A 14425-nucleotide genomic window follows, 5' to 3' on the forward strand; every position below is an offset into this window, starting at 1 on the left:
ATCAGGCAAATTTCCCTCATTTTGATCCGAACCTGTTCCATAAAGGGAACCTACATCCTTGAGAAGGAGGACGACCCCCCTGCTGATACGGCACCTGCAGGGCAGCGGCAGTCAGGCGCTATTACGGACCGTGGAGCTCATCAGCGTGCTGGAACTGACATGCGATTCGGAGAGACAAAGAGAGATTTTGAAAGCAAGTCAGTCTATTAAATTTATACCTACCTGCACAATGTGAAACAAACCACATCTCGGTTTCCTTTCATGTGCATGACAGTCTTAACTTGTTTCTTTTAATCCCATAAAAGCAGCTAAAGCATGCAACATGCTTCCCAGAGATGAGGCAAACCTGTATTTTACTTCCTGACAGTGATTTAGTTTATAGGATGGGTTGCTGGTTTGTTTATTTTTTTCAGGGAAGATAATGAGCATTGTCCTAAGCTGGTATTACAAAGGAAATACTACACGCTACGTGGTAGACACCTGGCATTGAAAAGAGAATCACATAAATTGACACTGTCTGTAACGGACCAAATCCAGCTGCAACCCCTCGTGCTGCACAGACACAGATATTGGCACCTAAAAGATCCCAGCAGCATTCTCCAAGGTTTTCTTCAGCAGTCAGGACCCTTCTACAAATTCAAAGTGCCTCTCCTTTAGTCAATCCTACCCCAAGTAGGACTGGGGAGAGGAGCAGGGATGGGCTGAGACAGAAATGACTGTGTCATAAATCCAGCAAGTCCAAAGGGGTGAAGCAGTAATCCATGGCAACGTTCCACACAAGAGGGGCTTTTAAGCGCTTTTAATTCTGAGCTGCAAACCCAATAAGCTGCCAGAAGGCAGAGACCACTGAACACAAGGGGTTAATGGCCTTGCTAAAGAAAATTATACACATAATTTCCTTTTATCATAAAACAATACGTTTATTATTTTCTGTGTATCTGTTAAAGGGCACAGCCTTCTGAGTGGAAAACAAAACACAGCTCGGTCACATGTTTATTTGCTTCAGTTACTCCCTTTCCCTTCTGATAAATAATCAAACATGCCATCCAGAAAAAACAAAACCAGTGAGCTGGGAAATTTGATGGTCATCAAATAGACTAAGATACCAAGAAAAGCAGCCCACTGTTCCCACAGTGAGTTTTCTGCCCCACACCTACACTAACATCTGAGTAAATAACTTCAGTCACTCTTTCCATTTTCCCCATGCAATTACTCCTACTGTTAAACAAATTGTCCTTAAGGCAGTTGCAAACACCATTTTTTTTATCCCCCTGCAAAGTAGAACAACTTCTGAACATTAAAAAGCCAGACTAGCAATATATTTTAAAAATATGTTTGTTGTACTTGCGGTTTGGCTGCACACACAGCTTGATTTCTGCCTCTCTCTTCTAGGAAGACGGGGGTTTACAGCTTAAACATTTAAAGTGTATTTGGATCTCGGAGAGGCAGGAAAAGCCTCGAGGAGGATGGGTTTTCTCCATGGGGCAGGCATATTTTCCATTTTCTGTTATGTTTCACACTCCATGAGCCCCACGAATGCTTACCAAACCCAAAAGTTACCTGCTATTTCAGTGGACTCTTGAAGGGGGGAGAAACAACCAAGAAATATCAAGTACTTTTATAAGTCACTTGAGCAGAGAGGGATAAAATCCAGCGTACGTGTTGCAGCACGGATTACCCAGAGGATCTACGCTATCTTCCAACAACCCCTGAAGACCATTCATACAACAATCATTAATACTGAAAAACTGCAGAGAAAATCCCTCACGTGAGAAGTTAACAACCATTACCCGGCGTGAGCACGCTTTCCCTTTCCTTTTGTAGTACCACAGGTCTAAACAATAGTAATATGAATGAGATAATAGCCATGCTTGTCTCAGCAGCCTGATTTTTATTAGCATGAAATTGGTACAAATATTAGCGAGGCTGGTTCACAAGCAGTGCCAGAGCTACGATGAAAACAATTTGCAGAAAACAAAAAGGGACTCCTCGGGCTTGCACCCATCTTTTGCTACCCAGAGCAGCAACCACACTGCTTTCATCCGGGGGAGTTGTTCTGGGGCTTTTCTTCTTGCTATTTGTGCAAAGAGAAGCCACAGCACCCGGTGAGCAGTGGGGACAGTGACACACGGCTGCTCTCGCTCCAGAGGGACGTCGCAAGGCGAAGGGCACCCTGAAAGAGGTCTGTGTCCTCGCCACGGTTCTCTGAAGCTGTGCCCCAAAACCCACCCTCGTTGTCAACGCCACAGTAAACAACCTGAACCGGCTTCTTTTGCTTTAAACCTAAGCAATTCCCCTCTGCTGTGCTGCCAAGCTGCCCGCGCAAGGCAGCAAGTTAAAAGTTCAGCACTGCCTGCATGCTCCTTTTCTCTGAGCGCTCGCAGAGAAAATGAAGAGTTTAACAGAGTAAGCTCTTACTGTCTGCCTTTAGATTTCCGTCTTCGCGCTGGAGATGTGTTTCTGGCTGTTTCTGTGAAGCGGGGGCTGAAGAATGGTAAAAAGATGTTTGAATAAACAGGAAGTGCTGTGCAGCCGGAGCGCAGGCTGGAGGGAGACGGCGCTGGAGCACTGCCCTTTGCCGGCAGCGTCCGGGTCTCTGCCTCCACAGTAGCAACCTCTGCTTTTACTAAATGACAAAGAAACCGCAACGCATTCCTTCCCTAATTCTTCCCTTGCGAAGTGGCGAGATCGGCTGGGGCTCGCAGGTAATCTCAAAGTTGGGTTTAGCACTACACCAGGCACAAAAACCCTAGCAATTCTGCGCTATTAAATACCCCGTCTCTAAGCAGAAACATGCAGAACTAATTATGTCCCCAAGTAGACCAAACAGCAGCAAAAAAGCACACCTCGCTTCTGCATCTATGCAAATTCACATTTGCACATAAGTTCAGCCAAGCCTGACTTTCCTACCCTGTATGGTGCTGTAACTTGCTTTTAAAACTGGTTCGTGAGGCTGGCCGGGCTTCAGAGCTGTTTTCGCCAACTACATGAACTGAAACATAAACAACCACCCAAGAAATGCAACTTGTCTCAGGGGCAGGACTTGCACCCAGCATCTCCAAAAGAGCATTCAGGCAGATAGATGCTTTCCCTTTGTCGTCGTCTCCTTCCCCTCCCTAAAACAAACTACCTATTCAACTCGAGATGACTAACTAACTGTCTCCCCATCCAATTATCAAAGCCCTGTCTTTTGTCATATTGGTGACATGACACAGATATAGTCAAGAAAAAGTAAACTGGGGCTGGCACTTGAAGGCAGCTCGTGAAGAGATGAGCAGTCGAACAGCCATATTCAATAAAAAAGAGGAACAGGATTCCTTTAGAAAATGTATTGCTGTTGTGGCAACGCGCTGCCGCCGCTGAAGGGACTGATTTGTTATTTAGCATGTAGTCTTGGACTGTCTGTCATTCTGGGTGCTAATGCTCTGCTAAAATAACTCATTGGGAGCTGTCAGCGGGATGTTTACATAGGCCCCCAATCTTTTCTTCATACAAGGAAATTTTTTACTGGAATTCATCTTCTTTTGATCTCACATTCAAAGCAACAGCAGCTTGATAGACATGCAAGTCTGAAAGCAAATCCAGACGCTGAAGATAAACCGCCAGAGTATGACAGGCAGGAGCATCTAAAGCTTATAAAAATGAAGAGAACAGCATGTCGTCTGAGTATTACAATAGCAGAAATCAAGAGACATATTAGGTGGAACTGATCAGCCACAAAAACAGTTCAAAAGGCAGATCATAGAAACAGAAGAGTAAGCTGGAAAAAAAAAATAAAATTGGAAAGATCTGCTTTACAGAGGCATCACCTCCTTTCTGAGCACCACAGCGCTTCCGCTCCAGCATGTAAACTTAAGGGGAAAAAAAGGAGGAGGGCTTGTGCCGTTCCCACTAACTCAGCAGTTCTTACCTTCAACTCACCAATTAATTTGCCGACTGTACGTTTCAATTACGTGTTACTCAAAGCGAAATAAAAATAGGACACTGTGCCACTTGTGTCTAGCCAGCGCTCCAAAACACCGCGGGGATGGGGAATCTGCACCTCTTCATTAGGGAATAGGGAATCGCGTCCCCTTTAAGGTGCAAGAGGGGCCCTGGCCTCAGCCCCTGCCACCATTTTAGCTGTAGCTCTTTCAAAGGGCTGGGTGTTGGGATGCTCTTGAGCTCTGCCTCTCCCATCAGTGCAGGAATATTAGTGCAGAAGATAATTTTATTTAAATTGAATTACGTGTGCTGTGGAGTCCGCCACCGCGGACCGAAGGCAACACTTGCCGGGAAACAACTGATGAAACTTTCTCTAGAAACCCATACATTTTTAATTTTTCTTCCCCAAATAAGCTTCTTATTCTAATTGAAGTCAGCAAATATAATGAAAAAGTAATTCTCAAACAATTTTGTACTTAGAGCTGTTTGTTAACAAACACTGAACGAGCAGCAGCGCTAGGTTAAAGGGCAGCAGGATTCCACATTATAATTTAGCCTGCGGTTATTTCTGATTAAGAACACCCTCCGGGACAGCAAAGCAAGATCTTCTTTTGCAGCAGGCACAGTTTTCAAAATTAGCCTCTTCTCCATAATAAAACCAACAGGAAAAGTGTGGATTTAAAACTGCACTAACCAATTTGAAGTGCTGCAATCAGTTTATGTCTTGCTTTCTGCAAAACACCATTCCCTGCCTTCTTCAAGTTACAAATGTAAAAATGCTTCCTGGATTCTGAAACTGTTGTAAGAAAGTCACCTTCTGTCATGCTTATGTAGCTATCTAATGTGCTAAAGGCTGATTATTTATCTTTAAACTGTACTAGTTTAATCTTTTAAGGTCACCACTAATCTGCTCCAACCTTTTAAAAAATAGCAGCTTTCAAGACTTACTGCTGGAATCACTAAACTCAACGCTGAATGTCATTGTAATGGATACATTAGCCAGAATGAGTGCAGTTTTACAATGTAAACACCAAATTAAATCCCCACCTAAATGAGAAGAAAAATACGATCTCGATGCCAGGAGAAATGTCAGTAAATAAGACCAACACCGTGCTATTTCACACAAGCATCGTTCCAAATCACGCTGCTATTTCTCTCCCTCCTCCCCCTCCCTTCCCCAGTGCAGAACAGGCAAAACTTGGGTGTAATTTAAAGGATCATTAGGTGCTTTTTCTTTATCTTTTCCCTTTCTCAGCAGCAACTTTGCATGCCCGCTGCAAAGCCTCACAACAGCATTGGGAAGTTGCTGTTAGTCCAAAACCCCCCTCACGGGTTATTCGTGTGTGTGCTGCACAGCAGCCCTTCTGTAGCCTTCTTTCTTCTTTTCCCCTAGACTTCTTCTGGACTTGAATGTCACAGTAGACCTTGAATGTGAAATGGCTTCAAGCTAATTGCTTTAATTGCTTGAAGATGTGCAGGCAGGTGAAACCCGATCCCCTTGGCCATTGTAGAGACCAGGAACAACACAGGAATGTTTACATAGTGGTTTGAGTTTAATAGACAGTAGAGCCGAGTTTCAGACAGCTAGCAAAAACACAGCTAATAGGTGACCTCTTAATGTAGTCCTCCTTTCTAAAAACAAAATACAATTTCGTTTTATACAAGGCAATGTCCCTAAATGCCAAGGTTATCTGCTTGACTTTTTGAGTGAGCATGCACCGCGTTGCACCTGACATTTACACCAGAAACTCTATCCTGAATGCATTTCCTTCCACCTTAAAACAAAAAGCACTTTATGTGTCAGTCACCTTACAAACAGATTAGAGCTGGATGGGGTTTCCTAGTAAGTGCAGTCATTTTAATTTAAAATTGAGTGGGTTTCACCACCATCATGCTCCCTTTTGCCCTGAAAACACATGGCACAGCATGTAACCCGAACTACCTCACTGCTGCATCCCTGCATCCCCTCACCTGGGCACTCCCACCTTCCGGCAGCACTGGCATAAGCCCTCGGTGGAGTCTTCTGGAAAGGCAAAGTATGACTTTTAATGACTTTTCCTGCTTTTCCAAAGCTTCCAATACATTTGCTACACACTGTGAATACCCAGACTGGCTGTGATACGCTTTGTCAAAGGCACAGCCTGGTTTCATGCACGGCACAAATTCGGCAGCTCTTCCTCAGGCAAAACTCCTCCTGATGGAGAACTGCAGCACATGAGGTCATGGAGAACCAGGCTTGCTTTCCAAGAATCATGAGGTAAGTAAAACACACTTGAAACCAGCCAAAGGCTCGTGAGCAGGTATAGCACAAGTGTAGGAAACAAAGCTGAAAGAGCCCTTTTGGCAGTAGCAGTAGCATAAAGGTATTTACTGTAGATCTCATCCAAAAAACAACCAGTGCAAACAGGTAATACCTGACAGTCACTTTCCTGGCCACAGGCACTTCGACTTTTGTTGCCAAACTTAAAAAAAAAGGTTAAAATCACTTTCATTGAGTGAATATCAGCAGGGAAATGACATGTATTGCCTCCCAGATAGATAGGAATAAACTAGCATTTATGCAGGAAGGAAAAAGGGAAGGCAGTCTTAGGAGCAAGACTGAAAAAAGCACAAACACACGGAGGCAGGGGAGGGGAGGCCAAACTAGTGTGTATTTAGTACCAACAAGAAAGGAAAGCAGCCCCAGCCCCAGAGCCCTCCACATAAAGGGCATTTCCAGTCTGATCTTTGCAATCGGCTCAGGAAGTTTCAAAATCCTCTAGTACCTTATGCTGAAGCTACCACCCCTGCCCTGGGTAGAAGCAAGCAGAAGCAGGAGGAAGACTGCTCCAGCCACTTCTGGATGCACCCTGGTTTTGCAGGAAGACAACAGAAGCTGGTTGTTGTGCTCTACCTTGCCTTTTACTCCCAAATCCTCAGAAGCAAATGAGTAACTGATCTTAAATAATACAGAACAAAGGGAACAATAGGAGCTAGGAAAGCAAACCGGGATACTTGGGGACATGTCTCTCTGTGTTGAGAGACAATCTCACACATGAACTGAGTTATTGTCCTGTGTCCCCCCACATCACCTCCAAAACACTCAAATTCTGACAGCCGTGGGGCATTTAATGGATGTTTTTTCAGTACCCCAAAAAAGGAGGGGGGGAGAAAAAAAAGGAGAAAGTTCAGAATAGGATAAAAAAAGCAGCAGAAACAGTGTCAATGTAAAGATTTAGTATAAACTAGTCCAAGCCTGTGGGAGGAACGCTAAGTGGAAAAAGTAAACAGGGTCCCCCCAAGAAGCTCCCCTGGCAGGCAGCAGGCGGCCGTGCCTGGTACCGCGGTGCCCCGCGCCTGGGGAGGTCAGCCCAGCTATGCTGAACTGACAGGTTCAGTTTACAGCAGGCCAGCACTTTGTTTGGATATACTGGCCTTGCTCACCGCCAGCTTAACAACAGATGGCTAGAAAACTTTCATTATGGTGCAGAGGGCTGAACTGCAAACAATCGGGGAAAACTGTGAAAAGTTTAACTCTCTGCAAGCCGAGCAGGGAAGCACTTGCCTGGCCAGCCTGCTTCCAGCTCCTGCCCTCCGTATCTGTGCCTTTAAACTAATTAAAGCAGGATGGCATGATTAATCGTACCTGTGCACCGCGGTCCTGGGGATGCTTGGAAAAAAGAAGAATTTGCCATTTGACAAGGTCATTTCAATAAAAGTAGAATTCCAGAAGAAAATGGACTTTGACGGATTGCAAAGCTCATGTTAACCTTCCTCCAGCCCGCGGCTTCAGGAAAGTTACACAAAGTTGCTGCAGTAATCCCCCAACCAGGTTTATCAAGAGCGTTCTGACCAGTGTCCTTCCATCTCCAGAAACAGAGCCTCCATCCCTCAAATTCCCACTTCACACTTCCACACTCGATGGCAAGACAAGGCTGCCAAATAATCTAACACACAGATCTGAATGTGATTTATCCAAATCTGTGTATAATTCAAATATTCATCTAATTGATTCCATTCATATGCATCCTAATATCTTTTAACGCTCTAAGGCAGGTTATAAATGCACCTTCTGAGGTTTAATTCAATTGACAATCTTATATACATCTCATCACTGGAAACGCATTATTTTATCTTATTCAAGAAATGAACGAATCTGTTTTCCACAAATGTATTTTAAAAGCAACTCTTTCCTGTTATTGAAAGAAAATTGTGTTTATTACTCCTTTAGCATAGTGTAAACTCATAAACGTCAACAGAGAGTACAAGGAAAACTGTCAACTAAATATTGTTTCCTTCATGAGCTGCTCTTCCAAGTCAATTACGCCTTTCAACTTCTGGGGCATTGTATGATAAACTGGCAGTAAAAATCATTCACATTAATATACCATGGTGCCTTGCCTGCAAAAGGTAATTAAAGAAGTAAATGACTCATAAGAATAGACATATTAGCTGCAAAATGAAAGGCAACTGAGCTGCCACATGAAAATATGTACCATTAAGATACTGCATTTTCATATTCCTGTAATCAGCTTCACTAGACTAATGCTTATTTAATCCAGTTCTCTGCTAAGTCCATCAACAACTGTTTTTTGCTGTTTTCTCCTTGACTGAACATTATGTGTGCAGGTTTGGAATAAATACTGCAATAAGATTTTAGCATAGTCAATTGAAGAACAGGTTTTTTATCTTTTACAAACTATTTTTCTTTCCCACCAAGATGAATACAGAAGAGAAAGATATCAAGAATAACCCCATTTTCTGGGGTTCTTTTAGTGCTGATACACTTTGAGTGAAATATATACCCCGCTCTAGCATTCACCATTTTGATCCGTGAAACTATTAGCAGGAAAAACAAGCCTAATGACTCCCATCTTCCAACTTTCCTATTCTTCACGTAGGAAACAATTTGCCTTGTTAAAGCATGTTTTCATTAGGGTTAGAAAAATGAGACTGGTTCTCTCTTTCTTAAGTCTTTGAGACAAGGTGGGGAATGGAGAGGAGGAGATGGAGATAATGACTGGGAGCCTGAGGGGCAGCACCCTCCAACAATGAGCATCACAATGTCGTGCCCTCCCCAGTCCTGACTTTTGGAAAGCTTCATATGGCAAAAGACCCAAACTCCAAACCCACAGACACCACCCGAGCATCCCGCCCGGGCAACAGGACCACCAAGCTCAGTGCCAACATGCTCCTGATCTTTGGGAACAGACTTCGCTGGGAGCACATCTCAGCCCACCCCTGCTCTGTGGCTGTCATATAAATCCAAGCTTTTTGATGAAGGCTGTTGGGTTTGACTCCTCAAGTCCGTCCTACTCCTCCCAAGAAGATGGCGGAGAGATGGTGACATTCAGAAAACAAAGTGCACTTATCTCCATCCTCCAAAATAACACCCTGCAAAACAGCCAAACAGTTACAACTCATCCTGTTTGCGAACAGTAATTAACATACTCATCACAGTAATAGCTCTGTAAGGCCAAGATCCAAACTGCTTTTGACTGCATATTATTTCATTACCTAAAGTATGGGGTGGAGATAACTCCAGTACTTCAGCTATCACCATGGTGTGCCTGTTGACAGATGTCAACTTCCCTAAATGGCAGAGGCTGCCCGTCTACCATCCACCTTTATTTATTGTGCCAAACAAGGTTTCTCCTTGCAAAATGAGATTTGTCAATAAAAACCTTCACATAATGCTTCCCAACCTGCATTATATGTTGCTTATTTATCACCATCAGTACAAAATAGTATAAGACTTAAAACACAGGATCAATCATTATTTAAACTGTATTATTGCTTCTCCATTTGAGCAGACATCACTTTGTACCCACAATTAATGAGCTCTAGTCCTTTTTCTAATTAAGGAACAAAGGTTCTTGTGTGCAGAGTATAGAGTGACACTGTCTAGAGAACACACATTTAAATAGAAGAGAATCCTTCTAATTACCTTACAATAGGATTTTTCATATCCAGGAACATAATAGGATCAAGAAATTAGAGCATTTCCAACAGCATTTACAAATAAGGCATTACAAAACACTGTTAAAAGGTAATAACGTACACCTAAAAAAATAACAGGACCTTATGGAGACTAGTGCCTAACACTTCCATATTTATGTAGTTAAACTTTGAGCACTGATACAGGGAAAATGCAATACAGAAAATACATTATGTATGTGTATAGGTAGAGACAAATCTGAAAATACCAGGCTTTGGCTATTAGCGCATAACATACTTCAGGCTGGTGCAGATTAGGATCCAAACACACAATTAACAAAGTCAGAAAGGCAACCTGCCTTTAGCCAGTAATTAGGGCTGTTAGAAACAGGATACTGTCTCTTAAAGTGTTACAAATACACCACACTACTACATAACCTGCACTGCTGGGAAAGTAGACTTGCTATCAAGGGCAAAGCTGCTATACACTGAGGTAACAGTAAATGACAGACTGTTGTTCAAGTCCATTAGCTGCTATGTGATAGGAGCACATTCACTAGCACACGACCTGTGAAAAATCTTAGATCTCTTTAAATCTTTGAATTGGATTGCGGCATTAATTCTTAAGAACTGCAATCCTTCAACCAAGTCAAATTACCCTCATTAACAGGGGAAAAACTGCCTCTGCAATAAGTTAAAGAAAAAAAAGATATTTATTACCTATAATCACTTTCACGTACCTCACCTGGAAGTGTGACAAACTGGGACAACAACTTCAGAGGCTGGCACCAGTTCAGGTGCTGGTGGGGATGGGACAGAGGGGACGCACGCTGCGTGTGCGTGCACTCAGCGGCAATAAATGTGCTTCTTGTGGGGAAAACCTCAATGACTGTTCTAAGAAAAGAAAAATCACTAAGAATAAGCACAGGCACTGAAGCGATCTCTGTGTGTGCCACTGAAATAACCGCAAAAGAGGAGGGGAAATTCTCCAGTTATTCAAGGCTTGATTAGAACACTACTTCATAATTAGGCATGTTACAAGTATTGTCATCAACCAGAAAATTCATGTACTAACTAAAAGGTCTCAGAAGCTGGCTCAAGCCTTCCATTCATTAACAACATCTGCTATTAATGTTTAACCCTCATAAACATGCACAAAACGTTCAGCATCCAACAAAGATTTCAAATAAATATTCTGTTGTTCTAGTTCACCCGCATGGTGATCTGTGTGGTTCTGCAAGGATCAGGAATCACTGCAACAGCCACCGAGATAACAGACAAGTATTTGGTCTTTGTTGGAAAGAAGATAGTTCTTTCTCCAGTCACTGCTTCTCTGCACTTCAGATGTTACAGCTTCCAAGCCAGGCCAGTGCATCACAATAAACAGCAGTGCAGGCAAACACACACACATACACCTCCGTGACGGTATGAATCATTTATTTTAAAGGCGAAACTTCCTGGAACAATTCTCAGGTTGAGCGTTTCAAAGGACCCTCTCCTTTAATTTTTTCTAATTTAAAAAAGAGCATTCCTGGGACAAAAGAGTCACTGCAAAACAGGGAGCTAAGTCCTGGATCCAGAAATGAGAAACAGAGCGTTTCATCTTCATTTTACTGCTGTGAGTCCAGATGAGTTCCCTGATCTCGCAGCCAGATCCTAATGGGCAGATCTTTGGGAAGAGTCTTTGGAAAGACTCATTTCCACCACTGTGGTTTTAATGTAAGCGGAGCAATCTGCTTGTACAGGCTCATTTACAGCGTGGAGACAGAGCTAAGTGGTGAGCTAATGTGAGCCTCTAACGACTCCTGGGAATGCATCAGGACATCCCCCATCTCCATCTCTCTTCCCGCGGACAGTGTGGGTAGCACACATCTCTGTCTCTGCCTGTCCCCACCTTGGCTCACACCACAGGCAGGTCCTACAGCTCTCCCCTTTGCCCACACACACTCTCTCTGACCCTGTCCCTTGCTGCGCTGCATGGGTACCGTGGTACCAGCACCAGGCAGGGGAAGATCCAGCCTGTTCTCATCTGACCAAAATGCTTTTTTAATTTGCAGTAACACCAAGAGACAAACCAAGCCACAAAAGTAATGAAAAATACAGCTCTTTTTGTCTTCAAACATGACATTCATGGCGGATTCACTGTCTGCATGTTGCAGCACGCTCTATTCTTAGCACCGTGCCTTTTAAAGTTAGGCCCATTATTTTCTACGGTGTATCAAGATCAGTATGTATAACATATGCCATATTGTTGACACTTCCCTGGATGTACTGCATGCCATATGCCTAAAGCACTAAAAGGGGTGATGAACAGAGTGGCAATACTGAAAGGAGAACAAGATACACTGAGCATGTTGAATGAATTCAGTTATATAATTCAGCCAATAAGGGTTTCCATACATTTAACAATCTCATTTTTTTTTCCTCCTTTATTTTTTCCCCCCATCTCTTGTATAAAAATGAATTTAACGACTTTCCGCTGTGAAAAGTTAACACACTGGACACGTATTCAAAGCAAACATTTAATCACAGTGGGCCCGACAGGTCTAAAAAGTATACATGTAAAGATAGCTCATATATAATCACACCAATAAAACCAACAAAAAAGGACGATTCATACATTTTAGCAATAAACTACAAAAATAAAATACAGAGTTCTGTTCCTGCTTCTACCTGTCCTTTATTTTACCTTGCATAAATCTATACCCCAAGTCCAATTCCTAGAACTAGGGAAGATGTCATCTTGCCCATCTTTAAAGCTTTATTTACTAGTTTCCATAGGAAGAATTATTATTTGAAGAACCCAGAAACTAATGCTCTCTTACACTACAGTATTTTTGTCCAAATCTCCTGGAACAGATTATAAAATTGAAATGTAAGAAGGAAAACAGCCGAGCTATATTTATAACAAGACGCTGCTCTTCAGCATCTGGTCCGTACACATGTGTATCCTCATTTCTATGCCATCGCTGTGCACACTCTAATGGGTACACTAGCTGCATACTCGTCATTAAAGAAAAAAAAGGGGAGGAAAAAAAGGGAACTGACTCATCATCGAGAACAGTTTTGACAGTACTTGCATGCAGAGCCCTAGCAAAAAGGTTCATGCTATTCAGTTCACCACTTGGGACCAGCTACAAATGACATACCTTGCACTGAATGAATAGTTGTGAAGAAATAAAACCATGCCAGCTCTTGGCACAGGCTGGTTGCACAGATGAACCCAGGTCTAATCTGCAAGTTTAGTCCTTGGAGCTATGTGCTACCTGGAGGAAGGAATAGATCCAGGATGTCTGGAAAGCAGGTACTGCTACAGGAAACTCCTACGGAGTCTCCACTGCCAAGACACTGAAACGGTCCCCAGGAAAAGGAAAGAACATTGCAGGAATGTCCAGGTGTGCAAGGGGCACTTCCAGGGGGGGCATCCCGCCTGGCACCGAGTGCAGGGGGTGAGTGGGGAGCACAGCTGCTCCTCACAGAGATGCTGCTAGATCTCTGGAGCTAATGATGCCATGCAAAGCTGGAGCTTCCCCATTCTCTGTCGTTAGTGCCACCACACACCCACAGGCAATGGATCAAAGGGGCTATGAGAAGATAAGGAGAATCCATTTTAATTTCAAAACATGACAATTCTGGCACAGGAGATGACTAAAGAAGATCAGTTCCGTTATGTTTCAGTGGTGTATTGAACAGGAATGCTGCATTTTAAATGTACACACACATACCTATTTATCTGACTAAGCAACATCATTAGCAGCATAAAACAAAGTACGAAGAACAGGCGATTTGTGTTAAAGTGAAAGGCAAAATCCTCTTCGTGAAAAACATCAAAGGAAAAGGAACACATGCTGATGTTTAAAAACAGTCTAATACAGAACATCAAGACTTTAAAAAAACTCCACAAACCAACAACCTCCCTGCCTGCTTCACACTATTTTCCTTAGAAACAAACCTAGCTTACTGCTGACCTGGAATTAGCCATCACTGCCAGGTCAAAGCACTGACTGTATTATCCACTAGTGAGTACTCAGATAAAAATCTATACACACAAATATCACACTGTCAAAGATTATGACAAGTGGAGGTTTTGTGAGTGGACATCTTGCCCTTCATCAGTATTAGGCCAAGAGATAAAGGGGGGGCATATGTCCCAAAAAATTAGAAGAGGAAAGCATTTGGACAGGCACAGCAGTGCCCACCCTGGTCCTGCTCTGAGCTTTCTCTAAAAGAAAACAAAACAAAGCAAAACAAACCAAAAGAGCTTTGTCTTGCAGAAGCCACAACTGTATAGCTGTTTGCATAGGAAACGGGTGAAGAAGCATCACCTCCTGTCAGCAGCATCCCTGTGCTGTTAGTACATTACACTTGGCCACACGACGTCAAGTAACGGAGCAAAAAAGCCTTTTACCTTCTGCTGTCTGACTCAGGATGGTCCATACACAGTACAGCCAAACTTTCTACTAGCTGCTGGCAACGTTAGTTTGATGGAATTCATCCAGTTCCTTGTGGACTACTGTCCATATTAGGAAAAAATCCCCACTTGATATTGGCACTGGGATCCAGCCCTATCCACAGACACCGGCAG

The 14425-nt window shown here is 43.1% G+C and overlaps 1 protein-coding gene across 21 annotated transcripts in view; it reads right to left on the reverse strand.

Annotated features, from left to right (window-relative positions):
• Window positions 1-14425, reverse strand: part of FOXP1 (forkhead box P1) — a 386145-nt gene that overhangs the window by 121270 nt on the left and 250450 nt on the right. Inside the window, exon 1 of one of the 21 annotated variants that reach the window (XM_062630337.1) lies at window positions 2419-3047. The exons of the other annotated variants lie outside the window; for them this stretch is intronic. The gene's annotated coding sequence lies outside the window, so the exon portion shown is untranslated. Of the gene's footprint in view, window positions 1-2418; window positions 3048-14425 lie in introns of those variants that run through there. 21 annotated transcript variants of the gene reach the window in all.

The sequence above is a fragment of the Pezoporus occidentalis genome, unplaced genomic scaffold, assembly GCF_034315485.1.
Source record: "Pezoporus occidentalis ecotype Australia unplaced genomic scaffold, CSIRO_AGI_Poc_V1 ctg35, whole genome shotgun sequence".
Lineage (NCBI taxonomy): Eukaryota > Metazoa > Chordata > Aves > Psittaciformes > Psittacidae > Pezoporus > Pezoporus occidentalis.